This window comes from Acomys minous (genome assembly GCF_964271855.1).
Source record: "Acomys minous genome assembly, chromosome: 7".
Taxonomy (NCBI): domain Eukaryota; kingdom Metazoa; phylum Chordata; class Mammalia; order Rodentia; family Muridae; genus Acomys; species Acomys minous.
In genome coordinates this window covers 69,503,211-69,521,972 of record NC_140488.1, presented here as the reverse complement: position 1 = coordinate 69,521,972, position 18,762 = coordinate 69,503,211, and the positions used below count along the sequence as shown (strand labels likewise).

The 18,762-nt window shown below is 37.5% G+C and overlaps 1 protein-coding gene across 1 annotated transcript in view; it reads left to right on the top strand.

Annotated features, from left to right (window-relative positions):
- The first annotated feature begins 2,253 nt into the window (after positions 1-2,253).
- The window catches only part of P2RY10 (P2Y receptor family member 10), a 63,087-nt gene continuing 46,578 nt past the window's right edge, over positions 2,254-18,762 (top strand). The window contains exon 1 of the mRNA XM_084790751.1: positions 2,254-2,270. The gene's annotated coding sequence lies outside the window, so the exon portion shown is untranslated. The remainder of the gene's footprint in view (positions 2,271-18,762) is intronic.

Below are 18,762 nucleotides of genomic sequence, written 5' to 3'. Positions count from 1 at the left end.
TACTTGGAATATAGCTGAGTTCTTCATTATCATTATTAAAAACTTCATCTGGTATCTTAAATATCTATCCAGGTATGATGGTTCCTTTTGTGTGGCAACTTATTAAGGGTTCAGTAATCAGATATTTTGTGAACATTATTCTGTTTTTTTTTTTTGGTGTGTGTTTTATTTTTTTCAAGACAAGGCTTTTCTGTGAAGCTCTGGTTGTCCTGAAACTCACTCTGTAGACCAGGCTGGCCTTGAACGCATCCATGCCTCTGCCTTGTAAGTTCTGGGATGAAAGGTGTACACCATTACTGCTCCCATTCCACTGTGGATTTTACTGGGTTCATTGAGTTATTTTTTTTAAATTAATTTATTGTTGTTACATCTCAATGGTTATCCCATCCCTTGTATCCTCCCATTCTTCCCTCCCTCCCATTTTCCCCTTATTCCCCTCCCCTATGACTGTTCCTGTGGGGGATTACCTCCCCCTGTATATGCTCATAGGGTATCAAGTCTCTTCTTGGTAACCTGCTGTCCTTCCTCTGAGTTCTTAATTTGTAATATTTTCACATGTTTAATTTCAAAATCTCAATTTCCTTACTTGTTTTCCCTTCCAATTTGCTGTTTCATTCACACTGGTGAATTTTTTTCCCTCTCTATGTTTTGGCTTTCATTAATTCACTTGTTTGTATCTTCTTTGAGATAACTGGTGTCTTTCACTAGCAATTTTTGAAATTCTATTTCAGTATCATAATTGAGGAGTTATGTTCTTTTGGAGGAGTCACACCTTGCTTTATCATGTCTCTTGTATTTTTGTATTACAATATATAATAGGCTTGTTTGAATAACTTCCAGTTTTATATGGTGAACTTCTTATTAAGCAGCTTACTTTTGAGGACTCAAGGTCCAGTACTACTCAGAGAATTAAAAACACACTACAGCAACAGTACAAACATCAAACTGTACAAGATACATAAATAAATTAAATAAAGCCACTAACATATTGCCAATTGACCATAAGCTAGCAAACATGGAAACTAATGTAGAATATTAAAAATTATGTTTGGTAAATGAAGAAAGAGCAAATCAGTGAGATAAAGGGTAGAAGGAGGGGTAAAAGAAAAGTAGAGACAAGATTAAGTAAATTAAAATTTAAAAAGTGGAAATGATTTGTTATGGGGAGGAATATGAAAGATGAAGAGCTTAGAAAAGATTTTTTAAAAAGGAAGAAAAAAAAACCCAAAAATTTACTAATAATTTGAAATTTAAAAATAAAATTAGATAAATGTATGAAGAAGAATAAAAATGGAAAGAAGGCTTTAAAAACAAAGAAGCAGTGAAGCAGTACAAAACAAAATAAAAAAGGAACAGACAAATCAATAAGATAGTCAAAATACTGTTAAGACTATACTACAGTGATGATGGTTAATTCAGAAACTCATAACTAATCAAAGTACAGACAATGCCAGTGTGGCGCCCACCCACAAACAATACATCAACATCTCCCTCCACATCCTGGCTCAGGGACTATTGTGGAAGAAGTGGTGGGAAGATTGTGAAGAGCCAGAGCTCCAGGAGGACAGGAGCCAAATACTGTCTTTTGGACATGACAGCTGCACTCATGAACTCATAGCAGCTGTGGATGCACAAATTTAACAGAGTTAACTTTCTAACATGGAGGGGAAAGGGAGTCAAGGTCCCCGACTCCTCAAATGGAACTATAGACAATTGGCAGCTTCTGGGAAGAGACAACTTTTTTATTTTAAGGTCAATCATGCTTTGGTGGATGGCCCTATACTTAGGAGTGTATGATCAGCTCAATCTCTCAATTTCTGGATAAATGCAAATGTTTTCCAGCCTAATCTAAGGTTAGAACAGATGTGGCCCAAAGGTCTATCTTAGAGGCACACAGTCTGCATACAAGGCCTTCAGTTTTTTTCATGCTCTTCGTCTTCATACAGCATGCCTGATACTAGATTCTGAATCTAAGGTCTATGTGCTAGTTTTCATGGCTGTCTCTCTAGCAGGCAGTTTCATGCTTCCTGTTTACGTCGGCACTGCCTGAAGTTAGAGAAGGGGTGGTGGAAGCTGATAGGCACCTGGCCTAATGCTATTTTTTTTTTATCAGTTCACAGGCTTGGTGGCTGGAACCCTGGGTCTCTGTTTAAGACAGGGTTTCACACGGCCATCTTGGTATCAAGTATCAAACCTGAGCTGAATTCTCACCATCTCCAAGTGGAAGCACCTGTCTTCATTCTGGGGTACTTGAAACTAGGGGAGAAGTGGTATGTGATCTTTCTTTTCTTTCTCTTTCAATTTTTCTGTTCATTTTGCTATACTAAAAGCAAGTACTATAGTATTGCCCTTGATTTGTGTTGGTACTTTCGTGTGTGACTAGCTGTTCCATTTCATATGTCTGTGGGATTTTATTCATTGTATTGTCACATTGTAATTTTCATTTGCATATTTCTAATAGTTATGGATATTGAATACCATTTCCTGTATTCACTATATACAAATTTCAACATTATGTATATATATTATGCATATATAATTATTTTCAAGTTATTTAAATTAATTTTAAAAATCTTAGTGTGTCTGCTTGTGTGTGTGTATGTGTGTGTGTGTATGTGTGTGTGTGTATGTGTGTGTGTGTGTGTGTGTGTGAGAGAGAGAGAGAGAGAGAGAGAGAGAGAGAGAGAGAGAGAGAGGAGTTTGTACAGTAGGTGTGTGGATGTCAGGGCACAAAATAAGAGTGTCAGTTCTTTTCTTCTACTATGTGAAATCCAAGCATTGAACTCAGGTCACCAGATTTAAAACAAATACTTTTACTACTTGAACCATCTTCTTGAACCCATAGTGTTTTTGGACAGCGCATTGATACAAGAAGAGTTAGGTTACTTTTGCTACTATCCAAAGCACTTCCCATAAAGGATCTCAGAATGAATTTTGCCTCAAAGAAGGGAAGATATATAAAATATTCTGATTGACTTTGTTCAGTTCATCTTGATGAGAAAGGTATCCAAAGATACTTGCATCCAAAGATCCAAAATAAAACATATTCTGCAAATAAGCTAGGCCGCACTTTCTTTTACCCTCTCTGTACATTTTGTGGTACAATTAAAAAAAAAAATAGGCCTAGCGAGATGGCTAAGAGGTTAAGAGTACTGGCTGCTCTTCCAGAGGTCCAAAGTTCAATTTCCAGCACCAAAATGGTGTCTCACAACCATCTATAATGAGATCTGGTGCTCTCTTCTGGGGAGCAAGCACACACGCAGGCAGAACACTGAATGCATAATAAATAAATAAATCTTTTTTTAAAAAGGAATTAATCTATGTTGGTTTCATTTTTCTAAGCTGCTGGTCAAGCAATCATTATTACAGTTAATGTAGTCAATTTCTTGCTAATATGTAGTACATGTGGCTAGATGATGGTTTCTGTCATTACGCTTGAGATAAGACCCCTTATTATTACCTTTCAACTTTATTGTCCTTTCAGGCCTTTGAGATAGAAAGGACTCAACTAATTATCTAGACATTTTTAGTTAACAGAGTAATCCTGAGATAAAGGATGGCTACAAGTCCACAAATTTATGTTCTTTCACTATGATATACAGAGCTGGGGACATGGCAGATCCTCAGTAAAACCTTATGTGAAAAAGAATAGAGGAAAATTAGACATTTAAAATGAGCGAGGTCCAGTGCGTTGAAGAATACAACATACTCCATAGTGAGGGCAGATGGAAGTTATTTTTAACTTGCATTTGGCTTATTATTGCTCTTCAGAAATTCATGAAATGATTTACATCCTTTCCTCTGGACAGATGACTCTGTTATGGACCCAAGCATTCCATTTACTATTTATTGGCTATATTATTGTAGTTCTTGGAAGCATGAGCTATAACTTTGAAAAGATCATGTGTACTGAGATACATGGTAACAGATCTCTGTGTTACTTCATTTATTTCTTAGAACAATACTTCCCTTGGGCTGTACATGCCACAAACTCTAATTTCTCCCCCTTATAGTCATATTTCTCTCCTACAAAAAGAAGTGTTACAAAAGTTGAACTGGAAACTCTAGTGCAAAAAAGTGATTTTGTCAGCCATACTAAAAGTAAAGATGAATTCTCTACCAATATAGTTCAACTTTGTTGTTGTTAATAACCAAAACTCTTATGTAGGCAAATTATCCAAACAAGTGGGGATTCCACTTCCTTCCTGGTAATTTTAAAAGTTAATATTCACACCGGGTGCTTTTTGTCTCACTGTATACATATTGGTCAGTCAAATTTTCCAATGCTGTAACTAATACCTTAGAGAAAAAAATTGACTCACAATTTCAGACATTTTAGAACATGATTGGCTTGCTCCATTGCTGCTTCTGGTGCAAAGTTGCCTACCTCATGGTTGTCAGGAAGCAGTGAGAAGTGATAGAAACAGGCTCAGGAAAATGTACATCTTTATTTGGCATACCCCCAGTGTATCGGATGTTACCAGCTACCTTTAGGGATTTCTTATATGCCAATCTCTTCAGTAACCACCCTCACAGAAACATCCAGAAGAGTACTTTTCTCTAATCATGTAAGCATCCTTGAGTCCAATGAGATTGATAGTCAAGGTTACCAATCACAATATATCTGTGTTCATTGAGCCCTAGAGAAATAGCTTTGGGTTCTCAGAATCTTCTTTTATAGTGAAGGCAAGGTTAGAAACCACCTTGTCAGTTTATGAGACTTTGGTCCCTTAGATGACAACTAAGACATTTTCTATAGGCCTGAGATGAATTAGCTCTTAAAAATCTTAATTTGAGGGTCACTACAAAAATTTTCACTACCACAGTGACAACACTGAACAGCTGCCCACAAGTATGGAGGTTTTCTGGTCCAGTGGTGTATGCTTAGGTATCCTTGTTCTAGTGTATATGAGTTCTAATCCATCCAAATCTATTACCTAGAACAGGTCTGAACCTATTAGACAAGTAAGACAGCGTTATCAAGCCTATCCTTTCACCTTTTACTTCTTTACTATCTTACTCTTCTCTCCATTATAATTAATTATAAGACAGTTTCTCTCCTTTTCACTCTTTCTACTCTTCTTTTATGCCAGCTAGCATGGGATCCTCCACCATATTCTTCAACAAAGTGTTACTGATAATGTATACCCTTATAAGAAAATTGGCAGACAGATATAATCCTAAAAGTGGTTCAATTAATCATCATTTTTATGGTAGGATTTCATAGACCAAATCTCATGTAATCAATTGATATTTTCACTAAGCCATTACTCACCCTTCTTGTCTCATATAAAACTCAGTTTCAGTAGAAGAGAATTTCATAATTTCTTAGTGTCATGCTGAATACAGCCATTGGCCCAGTAACAGGGAATATGAAAAAAACAAGAGTATTTTTCAATGATTGGGTGGATGGGAGTTTCAGAAATACATTTTGGTTTTTAAAAAGAATTATCTATAAGACAAATATTCAAAACACAGGATTTTTCTGTCACTATGGTGAGCAAAATTCTAATATTTCTAATAAAGAAAGTGAGAAATTGGTGTCTGAAACAGCAAGGCTGTTTAAAAGGAACTAAAATCTCTTTCAATTTATGGCTTATCAAAGTCCAGTTCACTGTGGTTGCTGAGATTAAGGGACAATATTTTATAATTAAAGAGGTCATCATGAAGGGACAGACATCATTGCTTTTTCTGTTCTGAAGATACTTAAAACAAAAGACCCCAGCATGAAATCCGAGTATAATTTATAAGCTTATTTTGGTAAGTACTGACCAAGCAACACTCTTCCCCAACATCGCTTTGCCTGGCCTACTGTGGCTTTTGATAGGAGACTGATGACCTCTTTCTGACTCTCACCCAAACTCTTCATGTTAACATTGGACTGACCACTTGGCTTTGATCCTCTTTAGCACTGATTCTCTTAACTGCCTGTCCCAGCACCTGACCCTCATTAGGCAGCCATTTCGGTCTGGAGACCATGCTGAGGAACTCCCCCACACTGGCATGCACTTTGTTTATACTTTGGAGAGCACCCAAAGACTTAACTCTGGCTGATGATCTTCTTAGAGTTCAGTATTATAAGGAAAATCTGTGAACTGCTTCTTCATTTTCCAGTGAACTACTTCTCTGATTGCCAGCCACGGATTCATAGCAGTTCAAAATTGTTTGCCTTTCAACTTGTAAAATTTCTCAGCCTGGCAGCTAGTACAACTTGCAACTAGTTCCACAAAGAAAGGAGACTTACTGATTCTAGACCAAAATGAAAAGAAACAAAGGCTTAGGAACTTTTGTTTTCTTTTTTCTAAAAATTTAATTAAAATATAATTACATTTCTTCCCACCTCTCCATTTCCTACTTCCAAACCTTCCTATGACCCCTCATTTTCTTTCAAATGGATGGCATTTTATTTGAAGATTACTGGTACACACACATAAATATACACATACAAATCACACATATATGCATAAATATATAAACACAACCTTCCGAGTCTGTTTAGTGTTGCCTGTGTTTATATAAATCTTTCACCTTTGGCTTTTGTTTTCTAAATATGACTCTTCATAGTTGGCTTGGAATTAGTAAGAGTTTGATATATGATGCATAGACTCAGAAAAATATAAAAAACATCATAGTTCAATCTACATTTCAAAAACCATGAATTTCTTTCTTAAGGATACCACATGCTTGTGAATTCAAATATTTTTATAAAGCCATACCAGGGAGCATGCAAAAGTATGGCATCTTGTGGGGTAAACAGGACACCCTGAGGTATATTTTATGTACAGATATTACTGTTTATTTTGTCTTACCAAAAATGGCTATATTATTAGGATCCTCTGACTGATTTTCCTGAAAATGCTCTGCACAAATACTTCTCCACTCCCAGATTTCAAAGTAATAAGAGTTCTTGTGTCCATTAATTCATTCATATTCATGTTAGTCATGGAGTCATTTGGGTAAAGAAGTTTGTTTCTACTATTAGTGCAAGTAGACCAAATCAAGTTTTTGTATATATTCCACATGATCTAAGACTCAATGTACACAAAGCTTTAATGCAAACTGTACTTGCACAAACCCATGTTGTCCTAAGTTCTTTAGATTTATTTTTTCTTTAAATTAAAAATTATTATTATTTATTCAGATTACATTAAAATTGTTATCTCCTCTCTTGTATCTTCCTTTTCCCACCCTCCTTCCCTCTTCCACCCTCTGTCCTCCTCCTCTAGACCTCTGACAGAAGGGGACCTCCTCCCCGACCATATGATCACAGCCTGTCCGGTCTCATCCCGTTAGTCTGCTTCCCTTTCCTCTGTGTGCCCACAGGGCCTCTCCTCCAAGGGGCACTGATCAAATTGGGGGCACCAGAGTTCATGTCAGAGGCGGTCCCCTCTTCCCCCGACAACCTTGGAGAATGAACTGTTTGTCCATTGGCTATATCTGAACAGGAGGTCTAGATTTAGTGCATGCATTGTCTTTGGTTGGTAGATCAATTTGTGCAGTCCTCCCTGGATCCAGATTCACTGGCCTTGATGGTCTTCTTGTGGGGTTCTTGAACTTTCTGGGTCCTTCTATCCCCCTATTCTTCCATACCATTCTCAGCGCTCCACCTGGAGCCTAGCAGCAAGTCTCAGCATCTGTCCCTATGCCCAGCTGAGTAGAGGCTCTCAGAGGACATCTAGGTCGGGCTAATATCCACTCATAATTGAATATGTACCATGCATGTCTAAAGAACTTAGGAAATTAAACACCACCAAACCAAATAATTTAATTAAAAAATGGGGTAGAGAGCTAAACAGAGATTTCTCAACAGAGGAATATCGAATGACTGAGAAACACTTAAAGAAATGCTCAACATCTTTAGTTTTCAGGGAAATGCTAATATAAATGACTCTGAGATTCCATCTTATACCTACCAGAGTGGCTAAGATAAAAAATTCAAGTGACAGCACATGCTGGTGAGGATGTGGAGAAAGAGGAACACTCCTCCATTGCTGGTGGGAGTGCAAACTTGTACAACCACTTTGGAGTTCAATCTGTTCCTTTCTCAGAAAATTGTGAATAGTGCTACCATAATACCCAGTCATACCACTCCTGAACATATACCTGAAAGATGTTCCACCATACAACAAGGACATTTGCTCAACTATGTTCATAGAAGCTTTATTTGTAAGAGCCAGAATCTGGAAACAACCTGGATGTCCCTCAACCGAAGAATAGATAAAGAAACTGTGGTACATTTACACAATGGAATACTACACAGCTATTAAAAACAAGCAAAATTAGAAATTTACAGGCAAATGGATGGAACTTTAGATTTTCCTGAGAATCTTAAAATTCTCCATTTTCTTTTTAAGTATGAGATTTCAAAAAGCTCAAAGTAAATAAAATGAAAAGTAGTAGTAATTACTAATGTAAAATTAATATCTTTCAGAATATCTTCTCTTTAACTTAATTGTTGAGCTCTTACTGTAAACCCTTTATAAAAACTGTCCAAAGGCATGCTTGAAAACTTAGTGCAACTGGGAAAAGGCTAGGATGAAACTGGAAAGTAAGGACACAGTCAGAATAGTAAGAAAACTCAAAATCAACTTAGAGAATTTTCATCAGAGAAAGAAACAAATGGCAAACTACTAAAGTATTTTTAATTTGAAGAGCAAATTTATTTGGCGTGTATTCACTAGCATTGCTGGGGACACAAATGTTAAGGAAGCTATAGAAAAGGCTTTTTATAGGAAAAGACATTTTAAAATTAAAGTACCAAGATCATAAAACTGAAAAGCTTCTGTATGGCAAAGAACACTGTCAACAGAACAAAATGACAGCCTACAGACTAAGAAAAGGTTTTTTCCAACCCTACATCTGAGAGAGGGCTAATATCCAAGCTATATAAAAAACACAAAAAATGAAACACCATCAAACCAAATAAACGAATTAAAAATAGGGTGCAGAGATAAACAGAGAATTGTCAACAGAGACGTCTCAAATGGTCAAGAAACACTTAAATAAATGTTGAACATCATTAGCCATCAAGATAATGCAAATCAAAACCACTCTGAAATTACATCTTACACCTGCCAGAATGGATAAGATCAAAAACACAAGTGACAGCACATGATGATGAGGATGTAGAGCAAGAGGAACACTCCTTCATTTCTGGTAGGAATGCAAACGTGTACAACCACTTTGGAAATCAATCTGGCAATTTCTCAGAAAACTGGGAATTGGTGTATTTCAAGACACAGGTAGATTATTTCTGGGCATAGACCCAAAGGTCACTCCACCATACTACAAGGACACTTGCTCAACTATGTTCATCACAGATTTATTTATAATATCCAGGAACTCCAAACTACCTAGATGTCCCTCAACTGAAGAATGGATAAAGAAAAATGTGGTACATTTACACAATGGAGTATTACTCAGCTGTTAAAAAGCAATGACATAATTAAATTTGCCAGCAAATAGATGGAACTAGAAAAGATCATCCTGTGTGAAGTAGTCCAGATCCAGAAAGACAAGCATGATATATACTCATTTATAGGAGGATATTAGCCATAAAGTAAAGGAAAACCACACTATAATCCAGAGACCCAGAGAACCTAAGTAACACGGAGGGATCAAGGGGAACACATAAATGTCATTGTGAAGGGGCAATAGAATAGACATACTGGGTGGATTGGCGAAGGGAATTAAATGTGGGTGGGAGAGGGAATGAGAGCAGGAGGGATGAGGTGTGGGAAGGACAGAGAGACAGAGAGTACTGGGAGAGACACTTGGAATTGGGGAGCATCTCTGGGACGAGGTAGCAAACTAGGGCAATGGAAATTCCCAGGAATCTATGAGGCTAAATCTAACTAAGACTCCTAGCAATGGGGGATATGGAGCCTGAACAGGCCATTTTCTGTACCCAATCAAGACTTCCTATGAAGGGTTTAGGAAACTAACCCAGCCGCAAAACCTTACATGTTTTCCTGCCTAGATATGCAGGAGTAAAGATGGAGCAGAAATTAAGGGAGTGGAGAACTGGTTTAGCTTGAGACCCATGTCATGAGACCCATTTCTGGAGGGCCAGAAACCAGAGGCTGTATAGCTCAGAGACCTTGGTTAGAACCAAACCTGAAAAAAGAAGAAGAAGAAGAAGAAGAAGAAGAAGAAGAAGAAGAAGAAGAAGAAGAAGAAGAAGAAGAAGAAGAAGAGGAAAGTAAAGGAAAGAAAAAAAGAAAAAGAAAAAGGAAAAAAGAAAAAGAAAAATAACTAAACATGAATGGCAAAAAAGCAAGAGTTTTCACCCAGCAACTGATGGAAACAGACACAGAGACCCACAGCCAAGCATTCGGTGGAGCTTGGAGAATCCTATGGAAGAGGGAGAGGAAAGATTGTAGGAGCCAGAAAGGTCAAGAACACCACAAGAAAACCCACAGAATCAAATAACCTGGGCTCATAGGGGCTCACAGAGACAGAACTGACAACCAGGGAGCTTGCATGGGAGTGACATAGGCCCTCTGCACATATGTTACAGTTGTGTAGTTTGATCTTCCTGTGATACTTCTAACAGTGGGAGCTGGGGCTGTATCTGACTCTCTCTCTTGCCTGCCTTTGGATCCCTTCTGCCTAACTCGAGTGCCTTGTCTAGCCTCACTAGAAGATGTGTCTAGTCTTACTGCAACTTGTTATGTCATGGCTGGTTGATATGCATAAGAGGCCTGCCCTTTTCTGAAGGGAAATTGAGCGTGAGTGGCTGGGGAAGGGGTGGGAAGTAGGAAGTAGGAAGTAGGAAGAGGGACTGGGAGGATAAGAGGGATGGAGAACTGTGGTTGGAATGTAAACAAAAAAAATAGGGTCACCAAAACTTAAGAGGTTGTTTTGGTTTGATGACTGAAGAAGATAATAACATTAAATACTGATCTAATGGTTCTGATTTTATACATACATATAGAGTATGGAAAGAGAGAGAAATAGAGACAAAGAGAGACAGTGACGGAGAGAGACAGAGAGAGAGACAGTGACAGAGAGAGAGAGAGGATGATGATAATGATTCTCTATTGGTCACATTTTAAAATATAGTTTATTAATTTATTCATATTACATCTCAGTTGTTATCCCATTCCTTGTATCCTCCCATTCCTCCCTCTCTCCCATTTTCCCCTTACTCCCCTTATCTATGACTGTGACTGAGGGGGACATCTTCCCCCTGTATATGCTCATAGGGTATCAAGTCTCTTCTTGGTAGCCTGCTATCCTTCCTCTGCATGCCACCAGGCCTCCCCATCCAGGGGACATGGTCAAATATGGGGCACCAGAGTTCGTGTGAAAGTCAGTCTCTAGTCTCCACTTAACTGTGGAGAATGTCTTGTCTATTGGCACCAGTGCATCTCTATGTTATTTACTATATACTACAAGAAGAAACTTCTCTGCTGAGGGTTGAGTGATGCACTGCTCTGACTCCTAGCCTAGTGCATTGGCTCAATTTTCCACAGTCTTTTAAATTAAATATTTATTCTTAATCTCCATTTCATATATAAAGAAAAGACTCAATGGAGTTAAATAATTTGCCTAAAGTCACGTAAGCAATAAAAGGACTTGCCTGTAGTAAGTACATTTGTGTGTGTGAAATAGCAGTACATATAAAGCTTCTGATTATAAAATCTAAGAGAAAACACAAATATGAATGCACAAATGGCTTTTTGGATCAGTTGGTCCATATCCATCAAGACTAATGAAAATACATTTCCTTAAATGCCTATATAAAAAAGTCTCCGCTCTTGGCCAAAAGTAATTTGTCTTTAGGGCTCTTTAAAGTCTTATCTCAATCAAAGATTATGGTGGCTGATCTGAAAACAATTAGTACTATAAGAAAATATTACACAGATGGGCTATGTTGAGAAGGGACCATCTGTTTTATTGTAGGATACAAGTCTCCTAAGTTTCAACCAACTCAGAAAGCTGCACAAGGATTATCTGAGCTGAAGCACAGGGAAGGAAGAGGCTGTTTGCATTCAGATGGAGTCCATTGGTCAATCCAAATTAAGTTCCTCTTTTGAACTTAGAGTTTCTGTGAAGTGTGTGTTAAAATCAGAATCTTTCTACCCATGGCCCAAACTTTCTAGATCAATACCAAAGGTTACAGAGAGGTTATTTTTTGTTTGACACAACCTAAGTACTAGAATATAAGTCCTCATTGAGCTTGGAGATGAAAGTCTAGGATAGGAGTTAAAACTGAACAGGCAACATGGATCTAAGTTACATATAAAATTTCAAGCAATGCTAATGAATATGTGTATAAATGTCTCTGAAGTGTCAGAAACATGAGTAATGACTCACTCATAATGTGGATTGCTGGGATTCACTCTGATGGTAGGCAAAATGTTATCATAAAGGCTGAATGATGATGACCCAAAGTAGATAGATACTAACGGGCAGAGAGAATACTCAATACATTAGAGAGAATATTCAGAGATAAAATAACCAAGAGACTATAGAGATACCTCAGTGGGTAAGAGTTCTTGCTCTAAACCAGGAGAATCTGAGGTTGAAACCCTAGAAACAGCATAAAAAGCCAAACATCCACACATAGCTGCATGTTCCTGAAACCCCAACACTGGGAGAAGAGGAAGGCTTATCTGAACCAGATAGTTTTCTGATAGAACAACCTAGCTGAAATAGTGAACTTCAGGTTCAGTGAGAGACCCTGTTTCAAAGCAACAGGGAGATAGATAGATAGATAGATAGATAGATAGATAGATAGATAGATAGAGGGATTCAGATAGTCAATGTTCTGTTGCTACATGCTGTTCATGTGAACATTTCCCCCAAACACACAGTATTAAAATTTGTTTAGGTATTAGGCTAAAAGTAGGATAAGAATAAAGAATGAAATTTAAAATTTTGATATAGTAGTGTTTTTGAACACAAAAGAAGAAGAGTTTGAGGGGAAGTTGTTAAATTCTATTTCAGATATGTAGTTACATTTGAGTGTGTCTGTGACAATAAGGAAGACACATTCAGTGGGCATTTGTAGAATAGCTGTTTGGGATTAGAGAACTATTAATTTCTGGTGACACAAATTTAAGAACACTTAGTCTGTAATGAATCTTTCTTGTTATAACAATTTTACAGTTTCTGGTATGTCTAGTTTTCTGGGTATATTTGATCATATTTGAGATACTCAAGTAGGACCAGTTTACATAGTCAAAAAAAAAGTGGTATGTAAGGTGGAGTAAGAAGGGAACTAGTTCTTTCATGAAACATTCTGTGGTTTAATGGATACACTAGAACTCTGGTTATCTTTTCTGCCGCAGTCAAACAGAAAAAGGGAAGTGTTTTTTCTTTTTTTGAGATTTATTATCATTTTTTAAAATTTTATATGTTTCTGCAGTCATTCTAGAATAAGTCAAAATAATGAGGCACCATCTCATTAAATATCCTCCCATTGCTGTGCTTATAAACCCTTGAGTATTTATAAAACACATTTGATGAATGTGGAATTGTGGTATCAGTGGATGTATGTTTTTAAAACACCTCTAGACATTGTCTAATTACCCTTCAAAATATTGAGCATAAGTTATTCCCTATTTCCTAATGAATATTAAATATTATCAATAGAAACTTTTCTCATTTTATATGTTGTTTTTCTCTTCATGAAATACATCAACTTTTCTAGGAAAGTGCTTGTTGACTTCAAAAGACACCAGATAATGATGGCTCGTTGTTAACAATGTGACTAAATAATGCTTCTATTCTGAAAGCTACATGATCATATATTTAGTACATATAAAATGATTTAAGATTAGAAAACTTGCTTCTCTGGTGGATGCTATTTTCATACCCTCACAACTTTACCCTCTCCGTGACTTTCAAGGGCTCTGGATAAATGTGAAATGTTCCATATTTTGTACACCAAACTCCTTTTACATAAAACTGATGAGATAAATGATTGAATTAGAGAAAAACAGTATGATGTTGCCAGATTCTATGGTAACTTCTTGAATCAGTACGCACATTTTCCCCCATGAGAATCTGGTATAAGTTACCACACAGCTGCAAGAGATCTGATCAAGGAAAGGGACCAAGGATGACTTCAGCAAAAGCATTACTGGCTTCCTGTTTCTGTATACTTTAAAATATCATTAGACTGAAATGCAAAGAGCAAGGGAAAGCACTTGGAATAAATCTGAATCCAGATTTGACAAGCCAGGCTGATTTTTGGAAGGTTATTCACTTAGCAATTGAATTGTTTATTCGTGTTTATTTTTTGGTTGCTAAGATGACTTGATCAGATCAACTGTTCTGGGATCTATACATTTCTCTTCAACCAAGGAAGAAAAGTAAGACTTTCATATGATTTAATCTAATTATGTTTTTTAATGCATTGTGCTGATCTAATATTTTCATTAAAGATCAGTGAAGCATGTAACAATACCTTACTTCGGTGTCTTGCTTTTCTCTATTTCAAAAGCATTCACTTCTCATGTATTTTTGCCCTTAGTTCTTGCAAAAATCCTCTGAGGCAAGGATTTTTATCTACATTTTACAGCAGAGCCGGAACTGAAGCCCAGCTTATTTATCTCTTGTTCTTTCCTCTTGACAGAGAAAATCTCTTGCAAATAGAGGTATGACAGTTGCTTTAAGAATGTAAAAACAAGCATAAGATAATTTAACTAAAAAATAGAAATGAATCACAGAATTTTTAAAGATGATTTTCAGAACTCAGACATTTCAATGGTATAATTTGTGTTTGACTCACACACACCTAAACCATCCACTAAATTGGATTGATTTGTAACATTTAATTTTAAAAGCAAAAATATCCTTATTAGAGGCAAATATATATAGCTAAGATGAGGTACTATACTACAGAATCATCTTTATATAACTGTTATATTTAGTAATCTAGATCACTGAGACTAGTTTGAGGGTTGCCTTTACTTCTTACATTTACATTTCCAGAGGCATAAACTTTTTATGGGCATTATGTATCTAGAACATTAATTTTGACAGTATCACACACACATATTCCAAATAAGACACTTCGGACTATCTGAATTGTGTGAATATGGGGACTCCACATAGTACTATGATTTTCTTTCCATTTTCAGTGGATAGTGGAAAGCCCACTTTACTTTCCATCCAGGAAGTCCTGGGTTCAATCCAAAGCATGAAAATAAAAATAAAATAATTTCTGAAGAGTATTTCAAATCAGTTCAACATAGCCAATGTGTGAAAACAACTTAAGTATCTGTCAACAGAAGAATGGATGGAGAAAATGTGATTGGTGTATGTTTGTGTATATAATAAAATATTTAGCCTTTAAAAGGAAGGATCTCCTTACATAGGCACAAGACTTCACATTACTTTTTTCCCAGCTGTTCTGGAAAATCATTCAGAATTCCTTCAAATAGGCTGGGGAGGTATTTATTTTTGATGAAATGGGTTAACATGGAGGGTATTATGCTAAGGGAGAGAATTCAAAGACAAATGTTTCATTGTCTCACATACAGCATTTAAAAATCAGACTAGCCGCGGGGATGACCTACAGAAATTGAACACAGAATTGTGATTGCAGAAACTTACAATAAAGTAAATAGACAGTCATAAAAGAATACCAGTTTTTATTACAAAAATATACATCCTAGGTTTAACAGATAGACATAATTCTATAGAAAGATAAGGCATACAGAATATGGCATTTGAAAATGTTTTTATTATTTTAAAGATTTACTGACAATGTGGCAGGTTAATTCCTGGCTACACCCAGCCTACCTCAAAGAAGATGGAGATGCCTTGAAATGTGGCAAACAAGCCACTGGGCAAAATGTCCTGTTTCTACCACAGACAGAATTCTGCCTAAAAAAGGGCAAGCATGGATGCAGGCAGAGTCAATGGCCAAACTCTGCCAAGACAGGGTAAGCAAGTCCTCAGTAGTTCCTGTCTCACAAATATGTCTGTCAGATATACTAGGCCAGAAGGCTGAAGATGATACTCCAACATTATAGTGTTTTGGGTGACTGTTCAGGCAGCAATCTGTCTCTGTCATTTTTTTTTCACTTTGGAAGCTGCTAATCTGCACTTACTATTTACTCAGGTATTTAATTTTATTCCTTCTCAAGTCTCTGATGAGATTGAAGACCAAATAGTTTAGTTTTACAATTAAGCTTAGTTGTTTAGGGGTTAAAATGTTTTTAGGTATAAATAAGATGTTTTAAGTTGATAGAGATAAGATATTATAGATATTGATTTACATCCAGAATTTTAGACTCACCAAGAAAAGAAAGATGTTTTCTTCAAGGCCGTCAGACACAAATAGCCAAAACACTGTGAATGCAACATTTATATAATTTCTGATTGTTTTGTGGTTCTTCCTGCTATAGGTAGTTTATTTTATATGTGTGTATTAATATAAATGTAAATGTAAAAAATAAAAAAATATTAAAAAAGGTTCTATTTATAAATTACACTTCTATGGGACTTTACAAAGCCCAGAGATTTGTCATAAGTATATAATAAGATATATATTAGAATATTGCTTGAAAATCAAATAAATGACCTCTTGACACATACAACTCCTCATAAACTTCTAGATAATTATTCCGAGTGAAAATACTAATCTCCAAAGATTAAATATTTTGTAGCTCTTATTTGTATGAAATTTTTATAGTGACCAAATTATAAATATGGTGATTATAGTAGTGGGCCAATGTTTAAATAGAATGTGTAGTGGGAAAGATTTGTGTCTATAAAAGGTCAACATGAAAAAGCTTCATAAATGGAAACATTCTGTACCTTGACAATATTAATATTGTAGTTGTAATATGCTTCCATTTTAAATAGAATATAATGATCTCTGTAGTATTTATCATTACATGTAAACGGAAAGAAACATGGTCCCAGATTAAAATATTGATCAGAACATCTAAAAACGGGGCTTGAGTGATGTCTCAGTGGTAGCTCATAATCACCTGTAATTCCAGTTTCAGGAACTCCAGTGTCTTCTTCTGACACATATGTGGTACACAGACATGCATGTAGGCAAAAAATTGTGCAATAAAATAAATAAATAACAATAAATATTTAAAATGTCTTAAATGTCCCGAAGCCCACCAAAGTCTCAAACTTCAACTTCAAAAATCTCCCTAAAGAAAGAGACCGCACTTGCAAACAACTAGAAAAAACTCTTATACTGGGTTGTTGGCATACACCTGTAACCCCAGAATTTGGGGAGGCAGAGGCAGGTGGCTCTCTCTGAGTTCAAGTCCAACCTGGTCTATACAGTGAGTCCAGAACAGCCAAGGCTGCAAAGGGAATCCCTGTCTAAAAAGAAAGAAACAAAGAAAGAAAGAAAAGTAAAAACGTTCCCTTTCTCTTTCCCTCCTCCCTTCTCTATTCCTCAGAAATGGGAGCCACGCCCCACCTACCCGCCCACTCTAACTCATAAAGTCAAATCAGGACTAAGCACATCCTCTTCTCCTGTGTCCTGACTAAGGAAGTCCACCAGGGGGAAGTAATTGAAAAGCTGGCAAGAAAGTCCATGTCAGAGACAGCTCTCACTTGCTCCTCTTACTAGGGGACCCACATGAAGCCTGAGGTGCCCATAGGCTACATTTGTGTAGGAGGCCTAGGTCCAGTCCGTGCATGATCCTTGGTTGGTGTTTCTGTCTCCACAAGCCCCACTCCGCCCTGGTTAGCTGGCTTTATTGGTCTTCCTGTGGGGTTCTTGTCATCTTTAGGTCCTTTTATCCTTTCCCCCATTTTACCACAAGATTCCATATACTTTGACCAAAGTTCGCTCAGTTGCTGGTGGGTAGAGCCTCTCAGAGGACAGCTATGCTGAGCCTCTGTCTGCAAGCATAGCAGGATATGTTAATATTGTCAGGTATTAGCTTTCTTTCGTGGGGTGGGTCTCAGGTTGCTCCAGGCATTGGTTGGACATTCCCTCAATCTCTGCTCCATCTTTATCCCTGCATGTCTTATAAGCAGGGTGAATTTTGTGTCAAAGTTTTTGTGAATGGGTTAATGTTCCCTTTCCTCTACTAGGGGTACTATCTAGTTAGAGGTTGTCCTCCTCAGTCTCCATGACCCTTGCTACTAGGAGTCTCATCTAGGGTCCTCCTCATACCCTCCCAGAAGCCCGAAAGGGCCAGGACCTGCTTTCATGAAGGTGGAGCCAGCTTGTCAAACTATGGCAGGTGGTGAGGGGTGGGGGCAGGCATAACCCCCAGCACCCATGCCACCTCACAGCAGATGAATGGTGGGTCCAGATCTCCCAAGGTTTTGACCTTGAGGCTGTCTCACCTGTACCCCTCCCATCAGGGTCAGATCTGCTGTGCTGTTCAAGTGAGGAACAAGGCTCCTCTCCTTAGTGTTGCAGCTGGTGAGGGGCAGGGATAGTTCTCCCGAGCTCATGAATTTATGGGCAACTTTCCCCACTGCTGGGGGTCATGAGGGGTGAGGGTCATCACCTCTGTGCCCATGCTACCATGATTGGCATGGTCAGGTCTCCCACACTCATGCTCTCAGGGCTGGTTCATTCACACCTTTGCCACTAGGACAAGCTCCACTGTGCTGCTCAGGAAAGGCACAGGGCTCACTCTCCCTAGTGCTGTCACCAGTGAGAGATGGAGCCAGCTCTACAGAGTGATTCATCTAGTGATTCACCAGTTCTACACAGCCCCTGGACATCCATGTGGTCCCTAGCGGCTGCCCTGACCAGGGACATCTTCATGTTCTCTAAATGGTGATATGAGCCACAGACATCAAAACTTATTC